Source organism: Manis pentadactyla, chromosome X, assembly GCF_030020395.1.
Source record: "Manis pentadactyla isolate mManPen7 chromosome X, mManPen7.hap1, whole genome shotgun sequence".
NCBI classification, from domain to species: Eukaryota; Metazoa; Chordata; class Mammalia; order Pholidota; family Manidae; genus Manis; species Manis pentadactyla.
Window position 1 is genome coordinate 18,585,866 of NC_080038.1, and position 11,047 is coordinate 18,596,912.

Genomic DNA, 11,047 nt, shown 5'->3' on the forward strand with positions numbered 1-11,047 from the left:
ATGTTTACTAGGCTCCCCCCTTCACCACCAAGTCCCCCCCACAAATCCCATTACAGTCACTGTCAATCAGTGTAGTAAGATGCTGTAGAGTCACTACTGAGACAATTGCTGTTTCTTTTGACTGAGGTTACATTTTGCCCAGAGACTGGTTGGGTTGTGAAATCTGGGCTGAAGATCTCCAGTTTCTCATGATCTCTAAGACTAGACTAATCCTCTTTTTATAGGCAAAATGACATATTTCAAAATTTTAAAGTAGGGGTTGTATCTGCAGTCCACATAATCCTCCTTTATATATGTATATAAAATGTATAAAATACATAAATATATATTTATATAGTATATAATATATATGATGAGGGTTTTATATATATTATGTATGTGTTTTTGTGTGTGTGAATATATATATAGTATATATAATCTATTGAGATCATCTGGGAGTTTTTTATTTAATAGACTATTTTTAGCCTCTAAAATTTCCATTTGATTATTCTTTATAGTTTTTTTTCTCTGCTGAGAACTGTCATTTCATTTGTTTAAAGGGTGTGTTTACTTTACAAAGCATAATTATAACAGCTTTAAAGACTTTGTTAATTTTAACATCTGGGTTATCTTGGATGTGGCATCTGTTGAATGTCTTCCTTGGGAATTAGTCACATTTTCTTGATTCTTTGTATGTCAAGTAAATTTGGGATGTGCACTGGATATTTTGAATCTTATCTTGTAAGAATCTGGATCTTGTTAAAGTCCTCTGTGGATATGACTTTTTTCTTTTAATTAGGCAATCAACCTGGTTAAGTTCAGACAAGTTCTAGCTCACCTTCTGTGTGCAATGGTCCCAATGTAAGCTCAGTTTTCAAAGCCTTTGTTCTGATGCTTTGGGCTTATCCCACATGGTCCATTCAGATGGTAGTTTGAGTGGTGTTTTATATCGTAGTTCAGTTCTCAAAGTCTTTGCTGTGTTACTTTAGGTTTATCCCATGTATGCTCACCTCAGAGATGAGCCTGGGATCTGTGCTGGTTCATATAGAATTAAAGGAACCCCTTTTCCAGCTTCCTCTCTTTATAATTCCTTCCATACTTTCTAGCTGTCAGGGGTGCATTTTATCAGTCCTCTGACCAGAAATGTAGGGTTCCTTGGAGTGTTTCTCATTCTGCCTACATCAGCTCTGCTGGAGACTTTTCCTTTCAATGTGGTGAGAGAAAGATTAATAAAAGTGGGTAAGTCACCCTGGTATGAGCCACTTCTTCTATTTTGACTTCCCTTCCCAATACACTTGCTTTTGCTTACTTTTCAGAGTTCTCAGGTAGTTGCTTTTCAGGTTTTTTTCCCTGGAAGATTGTAGTTGTTATAAGTTGGAGAGATAAACTATAGTGGGCTTACTCCATCTTACCTGACATCAGAAATCAGTACATCCAGTATTTCTTTTAGTGAGAGTCTGTGAGTGATAAACTACTTCTCTATTTGTGGATGTCTCTATTTTGCCTTTACTCTGGAATGGTAATTTACCATTTAATTGGAAATGGAATTTTACCAATAAAATTCAACGTTGCTAGTAATTTCCCTTTTTTTTCACATTGAAAATACCATTCCACTGTCTTCTGGCATCAGCTGTTGGCTGATGCAGAGTTTGCTGATAATCTAATTTTCATTTCTTTGTGGCAGGGCCTTTTTTCTCTTGTGGCTTTTAAGATTCCCTTTATCATTGATGTTTTGCAGTTTCACTCCAATGTGCCAAAAAAGTACCCACAAACTTCTAAAATGCTCCCTAGAGGGCATTATTGTCCCTATTGAGCCCAAAGCACTCAGAGACAATAGCTGTCTTTTTGACTGAGGTTGCTTTTTGCCCAGAGATGGGCTGGTTGTGCGATCTGGGTTGTAGATCTCCAGTTTCTCATGATCTCTACAACTAGAGTAATCCTCTTCTTATAGAGAAAATGACATGGATTCCAAAATTTCAGAGTAGGGGTTATACCCACTATCCACGTAATCCACATTTCTGGATTTATAGTCTATTAATACCTATTTCTTTCATCCATTCATAGAAATATGCAGCTTTCCCTAAGGTTTAGCTAACTTCCTTAAGTCCTTCATTGCTTTGTGTTTGTTTATTCCTCTTAAGATATTTAAATATATTTCAGAGTAACTTAAAGCTACTTAAAGCTATCACACTGGATCTTTTGGACTCCTACCTTCTTTCCTCCAACATTCATTTACTTAACGTTAATTGAATTGAATATACCAGGTTTTATACTAGACCTGGGGACCAAGAGACAAATAGAACCCAGACCGTTTTCTCAAGGTTCCAGCAGACTCTTCAATGCATAATTAATCCAGACAAGAGTTTCATGACATAGAATAGAGTTTTAAGGAACATGTGAACATGCCAGAAAAGTCTTTGACTTCAGTAATTTAATCTCTTTTTTAGTGGGTATGATATTTTTGGTCAGGAGAACTTACCCCTTGTTCTTCAAGCTTCCATAAGGCCAGCCCTGTTACTTTCTATCAAATATATTACAGTAATGTTTATTGACCCATGTACAAGGTGATTGTGAGATTTCATGATATTTACTGTCAAGTCTCATTCAATAGAGAAATTGTTACTGAAAATAGTACTTTTGGGAAATGTTATTTTGTCAGGCTGAATTATTTGTTCTATAACATCTTGTGCTGAACCTGAAAGTAATAGACAAATATTCAAAGTGAATCTGATTATTTTCTTCTTTTACCTGTATTAATAATATCTTTTCAAGTGGGCATTTGACATTTAATTTTTGAGCAGAAATAACAGAAATCTAAATTTATTTGTGTAATTTTAAAAATTTAATATTTTTACTAAATATTCAGAAAAGAAGTTGTTGGTTTACATTAGGGACATCTTTGTTCATGGTTGTCCTGAGCTTGGGCTTGGAATTTCTATATCATGTGTTTATTAAAATTATGAAGAATCAAGCTACATATTTTACTGTTTTAAAAAAATATTTAAAAAGCAGAAGTGTGCCTTATTTGGGGAAATAAGCATTGTTAGTGAGAAGCAAATTATTTATATGATAATATTTCATAAATTAAAATTCTGTTAATTGAATGCTATTCTAATATTTATTAGAGAAACTTATACATGAAAAAATTATTTTTAAACCATGAAATACTATACTATTATAATTTGTAATAATAATTTAAAAGAATCTTAAGGCTAAAATTATGAAGTGTTTTCATAGACTTAGTTTACTTAAATGAGCAAGGCTGTAAGAGAAAAAATATAAATGAATAAATGTTCCCCTTCAAAGAGAGGAAGAATGGAAAAATAGAAAGAAAAGGAGATTTTTCAGTTTTAGTTTTTTATTCAAAATTTAATGTGTGGTCCTCCAGGGGATAGGACTAGAGGTTCCATTATTTGTAAAGATACTAGGATAAAATCCAAGAAATTGAGGAAAACACTACTATTAAAATTGAATTTAAAATATTCATATAAACCCATGATTAAATAGTGTATTAGTTGTCTATTGCTACATAACAATATTACCACAAACTTAGAGGCTTAACAGACACATTTATCTCACACTTCTGTGGCCCAGGAGTTTGGGCATGGCTTAGTTAGATGCTCTGCTTCAGGGACTAACAGAGCTTCAATCTGGGTGTTGGCCAAGGCTATGGTCACATCTGCTTCCCAAGCTCCCATAGTTGTTGGCAGCTTTTCATTCCTTGAAGGCTGCTGGACAGAGGGTCTCAGTTCCTTGCCAAGTGGCCCTCTCCATTGGCAGCTCATAGCACGGCAGCTGGCTTCTTTAAAGCCAACAAGGGAAATAGTCTCCTTCAAGACTGGCCTTAGTCATACATACTATAATCATATATGTAATCATGTGCATCCTGTCACTGTACACTGCTGAGTAGAAGCAAGTCATGGTTCTCCCCAGGTTTAGGAGGAGGAGAGCACACAGGGGTATGAACACCAGGAGGCAGGGATCATGGGGCCACCCTAGAGCCTGTCTGCCACAATATGTATTTTTTTCTAGCTCTGTCCATTGAAATGGCCTAAAAGTAGTGTCACCCAAGCAATAATGAACACCCCTAGTCCTCATGTTGTGGTCTCTGAAAACCATTCCTCATTAAAGGGAAGCTGGGCCTTTGGATAAATAGCTTATTCCAGGGCTGGGGCAGAGAAAGTACAAGGAGAGCCAGGGATATTTTGTTGTGCTAGAAATCAGTAAAGTTCTCAAAAATCAATGGGATAATATTCCACTAGCCACAGTCTTGATATTTGCAGCATTATAAAGACTAATGGTGGCAGTGAGCGGAAATACATGGAATCTATGAAAAGTCATTATTTAATAATGATGTTCAAAATAGAGAAAAATCTGAAAAATTTTATTTGTCACCATTTGAGGCAGCTATTAAATCAACTACTTACTATGAAAATTGGTAATTAATGGTAAAGAATTAAGCTTTTTATCTTGCCTTTTCAGTAGAATCTGTATTTCAGGTAACCAGATATCCCCAGTAGGTGAGCGAAAGCTCTACTTCACAGATGAATGCTAATTAGTAACTATAGAAGAGATGATAGGTTTTGAAAAACATCACAAACTTTAATGAAATTACCACAATTATCATTATCATACTGATCATCAACTGCTGTTAACAAGGTTGATGGGAACTGGATATTTTTAAAATTAAAAAGTAATAATGGTCACTTCCTAGTTTCAGGCAAAAAAATATAACTAAAAATGGGATTAGACAGTCATCACTTTAATCCAGTAATCAATTATTAATGTCATTAAAGGGCTAACCACATATTATATTTATTCTGATTGATTCAGCATGAATAACCATTCCCTTTAGAATATTCTAGCCAAAAATGTTTAATAAAAATGTTACAGGAAGTGCAGGAGATAGGAGAACAAACTAAACAGCACCAAGAGGTAACAACTTAACAAACCCAGAAGGTGGCACATTCTTCAGAACAACTGTAGGATCATCTCTTCAATTGTCAGCATCGTTTAAAAAGGGAACTAATAATCAAATATTATTATATGTGGTCCTTGAACAGATCCTGATTTGCACCAAACCACTGTTATAGGCATTTTTGTGTCATTTGGGTAATTTTTAATATAGTGTAGATATTTGTTGAACTGGACAGATGGAGTTCATTGAAAAGTAGGTTATAAAAAGCATGCAAAAAATATACACATAGGAAAAGATCTGGAAGTACGGGTACTAAGGTGTTAACAATGGTGGACCTCTGCAGGAGGGGGACATGTTTATGAATTTCCTATTGTTGCCGTAACAAATTACCACGAATTTAGTGGCTTAAAACAACACAAATTTATCCTCTTACACTTTTGTAGGTCAGAAGTCTGAAATGAATCTTATGGGACTAAATTCAAGGTGTCTGCAGGACTGGTTCATTTTGGAGGCTCTAGGGGAGAATCCATTCTTTGCCTCTTCCAGAAGGCTTCTGGAGGCTGCTGGCATTCCTCGAATCTAGGTGCATCACTCAAATATCTGCTTCTCTCATCTCATCACCTTATCTGCCTTCTGATTCTCCTGCTTCCCTTTTATAAGGACCCCTGTGATTACATTGGGCCCACCTGCATAATCCAGAATAACCTCCCCATCTCAAGATCCTTAAGATAGTCACATCTGCAAAGTCACCTTTGCCACGTAAAAGGTTCTAGGGATTAGGTCGAGGATATCTTTGAGGGTGGCTGTTATTCTGTCTACCACAGAATGTGATGTTTTTACTTTTTTGTGTGTGTCCATATTTTGTAATTTTATATAATATGCATGTATGTATTTAAATGTATTAGTTAAAAGTAGAAAATGTTGGAGTTTAATATCAAGTGACATGAAATGGGTTATTTACAATTTTATCTGCCTCCATGTGAAGCTTGAGCTTTACATCCAGTTATTTTCTTATATTTATACTAAATCAGAAAATTCAAATTCATAATTGTACATTGCCAAAAATGGCAGCAAGTGTTTGGTAACTGGGTCAGAGACTTATGTATGTTGAATTGAACAAGGACCTATAAATCGAGAAGTCATTTCTTCCATTCAGTGTTGCCTCCAGACAATAAGTGGGTGAAGTATCAAACTCAAATTCTGTACCAATGAATGTTTCACCTTGTAAGTGGGCTTCACTGGGAGCAGTACCAACCAGGGGTATGCTTTGAAAACATATGGGGTTATTTTGGTTGTTAAAGTGTTTGACAGGAATCCCCTGGCCAGGGATTTCCTGGCAGTTAGTGGGCAGGAGCCAATAATGTCTTAACATCCTTCAATGCATGTGACTTTCTTTACAAGGACGAATTTTCCTACATCTTATATAATTTTCCAATGTCCCCCTAAAATTCATGTATATGAAAAACCTATTTGTAATGATCTGAGCCTAAACCTAACCTAATTTTGCATGTAAATTCAAAGTACTTTTTTCTAATACTTACTGTTTAAGATATGGAATGCTTTCACAAATTTGTATGTCATTCTAGTGCAGGAGCCATACTTATCTTCTCTGTATAATTCCAATTTTAGTATATTGCTGATGAAGTGAGGAAAAATCAAAGCAGTTTTTGAAGTTTTAATATCATGGAATTTTCCAGGAATGGAACTACTGTGTAAATTGAAAGGAGTGTATATTGTTCTGTTTGGAACTTTATCAAGAATGGTTTAATGTTTTAGAGAATCACACTGATATCAATGCTGGATTGATGGACTATGTTGGATATCTTACATTTGTCCTTCTAACTTCACTCCACCCTCTCTACCTGCTCTGTGCCCTGTGAAGGGACTATATCAACAGGTTTGCTTGTGCTCTAGTTTTTGGGTAAGTTCACTTAATGGAAAGTATGGGCAGCTCTGGAAGATGAAAGGGTAGTGAGGTATGCCACTTGAGTGACCATCAGGAACTAGGTGTTATCTGATTCATGAAAACATAAAATTGGATGTGACAACAGTATTTCACTAGAAAATGATAACACTATATATACAATTGAGCCCATGGTACCTGCTTCTATTGATTTAATGCTCCCTTATCCTACAGTTATGGCTTCCCAGAGAGTTCCCTATGACTGGTTAACAAAGAAAAAGTACTGGCCTGGTTTATGCACAGTTTGTTGTGGATGGCAGCTGCATTCTAGCTCCTGAAAGCCGATGGTGAATATTCCTAGGGACAAACCTTTGGGTAGTACATCTTATTGTCTGCTTCATGTGGATGGCAGATTTTCTCTCTGGGCATATAATATTGTTGGGAAATGCAATCTGTCACAGTCTGGAACTTCCCTATTTGTTCTTCTTTTATGCAAGGCCCTGACCACTCTTTACTGGGGTCATTTCTCAGGGCTGAATTTGCGGGGAGCTACCTTGAGTGATGAGTTGATATCTCCTAGGACAAAGAGCAGGCTTGCTATAAAAGATGTGAATTACCCAAGGCAAGTATTTATTTCTCAGCTACAATGTTTACATAGTGTGTCCACCTGGCCCCCTCTGGGACTTGGGGACATGGAGAACCTACAACAAATATTTGTTAAATGCTTTGAAGTTAGTTTTACAAGCCTTTTGGATAGTATGTGACTTGTACTTGATTTTGCATTGAGAGGTGTAATTCGGAATTATTCCTCTGCAGTTTTGGTCCCTTAGGGAAAATTTTTGCCATCTGTATGTTTGACTGACTTATTTTTTTCTTTGTTCAGGCAAAAGTCCACTGGCAGAGGTATTGCTGCACATCTGTTGGAAAAAGCAGAAGTTTTAAAGACTTCATGAAACTATTTGACAAAGTTTCATAGCAAACAGTACTAAGGACTAGAGGTGAATGGATTGCCAATAAAATAAATCAGAAATTCAAATATTCATTGTAAGTTTTTCCTATTCACACTGTAGATGGACAACATTTCATGCTCATATTCCAGTTTATAATTCTATTTTGCCCCTTTCCTTTCCATAGTAAGTTTTAATCTTAGACCAGTCTTCATCTCTTTTAGTTCTCAGTAATGGAATTTGAGCATTTGGTCTGGAAAACCACAGACCCTCCTTACTGCTGGTATAAGAAATTCCAGCAACAGAATAAGATGATTTTCTGTTTTCTTAAAATGCCCTTGAAAATGTTATTTCTAACAAAGGGGTCTTGTAAGACACCTGGAACTCAGAACTTAGAGCATGTTTTGTGTATATAAGCTTGGCCTTAAAAAGCCTGTAAATTCTTTTTGTTTGTATTGCTTAATAATGTGTTTCCCTGGTAGTATTTAAATTGACATCTCCATGTCCTTTAAGCTGTGAATACCCAAGAGTTTTCTTTAATAGCCAAGTAAATCGAAAATTTGTGTGCACACAATAATTTGTCAGGCAAATGTGATAACCCTAAATTACTGAAACTGCATACAATAACTTGCATGCAAATGTTTATAGCAGCTTTATTCATCAAAAACTGGAAACAACCAGATGTCCTTCAACAGGTGGGTGGATAAACTGGTATATTCATACAATGAAATAGTAATCAGTGATAAGAAGAAAAGATCTGTTGATTCACTGAACAACGTAAATGAATTGGGTTTTTTAGTGGTAAAATATACAAAACATAAACATAGATGAATCTTGAATGCATTTTGCCAAGTAAAAGGAGCCAGACTCCAAAGACCTCAAAGTCTTGTATGATTCTATTCATGTGACATTCTGAAAAAGACAAAACTCAGGGGCAAAACTTAGTTTCCTATAGCTGCTATAAAAAATTACCACAACTTGGTGGCTTACAACACAAATTTATTGTCTTACAGTTCTGGAAGCCAGAAGTCCGAAATCAGTTTCACTAGGCCAAAGTCAAGATGTTGTAGGGCTGGTTCCTTCTGGAGACTCTAGACAAAGTTCATTTCCATGACTTTTCTAGCTTCTGGAGGCTGCTTGTATTCCTTAGCCTGTGACTCCATCCTCACATCATTCCAACTCTTGCTTCTATCCTCATGTCTCCTACTACCTCCTCTGACTTTCTTGCTGCTGTCTTGTAAGGACCCTTGTGATCACACTTAGAACTCAACCAAATAACCCAGGATTATCTCCCCACCACAAAATTTTTAACCTTTATCACATCTACAAAGTCCTTTTTGCCATATGATGTAACATTCAATTGTTGGGGGGATTAGGACATGGGTATCTTTCAGGTCATTATTTGGTCTATCACAGGACAGAAAGTAGATCAGTGGTTACCAGGGGTTGAGGGAGAGGGAAGGGTTGAGTACTTAATGGGCTACACAAGAGTGCTTGTGGATATATGACGCTACAATTGTCAAAACCCACAGAATGGTACACCACCAAGAAAGAACTTTACTGTACACAAAATTTAAAAAATCAACCTGGTTGTCAATGATCCCAGGATGGAATGCAGAATGTGATAAAAAGATCTAATTGTATTAAAAATGTATGACATAACTTCACTGAAGAGAGTCAGGGAAAAAGTTGCTAAACTTTGAAAAACAGTGTTTTTAAGCTCATAGATAACAGAACAGATTGATGGTTGCCAGAGGTAAGGGGCTGGGGGTGGGTGAAATGGGTGAAGGGAGTCAAAAGGTACAAAAAGTAGGAGACATGAGGATAGAAGCAAGAGTTGGAATGATGTGAGGATGGAGTCACAGTTGTAAATAAGTCATGGGGATGTAATGTACAGCATGGTGATCTAGTTAGTAATACTGTATTGTGTATTTGAAAGTTGCTAACAGAGTAGATCTTAAAAGTACTCATCACAAGGAAAAAAATTCTGTAACTGTGTATAGTGATGGATGTTAACTAGACATTGTGGTGATCACGTTGCAATATATACTAATATCGAATCATTATGTTGTACACCTGAAACTAATATAATGTCATATGTCAATTATACCCCCATAAAAAAAGAAAAATGGTGTTTTGACTAGCTAATGTAAGGCTAACAACAAAAAGAATTGTACATAAATACTGTACTCTAGTTGGCAGATATAGAAATATAGATATGTATGTGTAAATAGGGTGGTATATTTAGATACATTTCCTGGCTCTGACTGCTGAGATGGCCTTGAAGCAGTGACACCCCAGCAGCAATAAGCACACTTATCACTCAGATCTTTGTTTCTAGATACCATTTTCCAATAAACAGGATCAGGGCTCCTTGAAGAAGTGACTGATTTTAGGGCTGGCACATGCAAGATGTAAGGCAAGTGCAGAAGATCTGGCAGGACCAGAAGAAGACAGCCCAGAATATGAGCCTGCACCTGACCACTTCAGACTCTTGCTGTGATGTATGTTCTGACTTTCACACTTTTGCTATACTGTGTACTTTTCATGAAAGAAACTGTACATACTATAATGTCTTGTGAGTCCTCTTTAGCAGTTGAACCCTGTTTAAATGCCACTTTAGTGCACCTATATATTCAATTTTTGTAAATGATACATGATTACTAGGGAAAAAAGGTGTATTGTCTAGTATACCTGTTACTTTTCAGGAAGCTATTAAGGAAGACTTATTAATCATATTACTAAATGATTCTCTATATGTCTTCATATTTTGGCTTTAAAAATTTCACTGTCATTTTTTTAAAGGTCAAGTTCTACTAATGTAAGTATTTTCATCTTTGATTTCTCTTCATTTGCATTTATATTACATATTTCACCTTCCTTTACATTAATCTTTTTGTTTCCTTTTGTTTCATTTAAATAACATAAAATTGAATTCTTAATCCAATTTGTGAATCTTAGTTTTTAATAGAGTAGATTTCATTTATATTTATCATGTTTGCTAATACATTTGTTTTATTATTCATCTCATATTTTCTATGCTATTTTGAATGTTTCCTTATCATTTTTTATTTATTTTATGATTTTTAAATTTGTTATTTCCCTTTGAGCACTTGCTTTTATCTTCTTCATTTCTTTTGAAGGCATATATACTCCTTTTGATACTGGTAAGTGTGACCTTTAAGTTTTTCAAAAGCAATCTGTGGGTCTGGAGAAGGTAAGGTACACAGTATTTTAATAGCAAGAAAGCTGACAATGACTGTTAGGGTCATGTCAAAAGGACTCAGGAGTCAACTTAAA

At 35.7% G+C, this 11,047-nt stretch overlaps 1 long non-coding RNA gene and 1 other non-coding gene across 2 annotated transcripts; one reads left to right on the forward strand and one right to left on the reverse strand.

The window, feature by feature from the left end:
• Window positions 1-5,932: 5,932 nt before the first annotated feature.
• LOC118926221 (uncharacterized) lies at window positions 5,933-10,526 on the forward strand. Its single transcript, XR_008995228.1, has 3 exons — window positions 5,933-6,157; window positions 7,035-7,147; window positions 7,684-10,526. It is a non-coding gene; the product is annotated as an uncharacterized LOC118926221 (long non-coding RNA).
• LOC118926323 (U6 spliceosomal RNA) lies at window positions 6,444-6,548 on the reverse strand. The gene has a single exon (XR_005030418.2). It is a non-coding gene; the product is annotated as a U6 spliceosomal RNA (small nuclear RNA).
• Window positions 10,527-11,047: the final 521 nt, after the last annotated feature.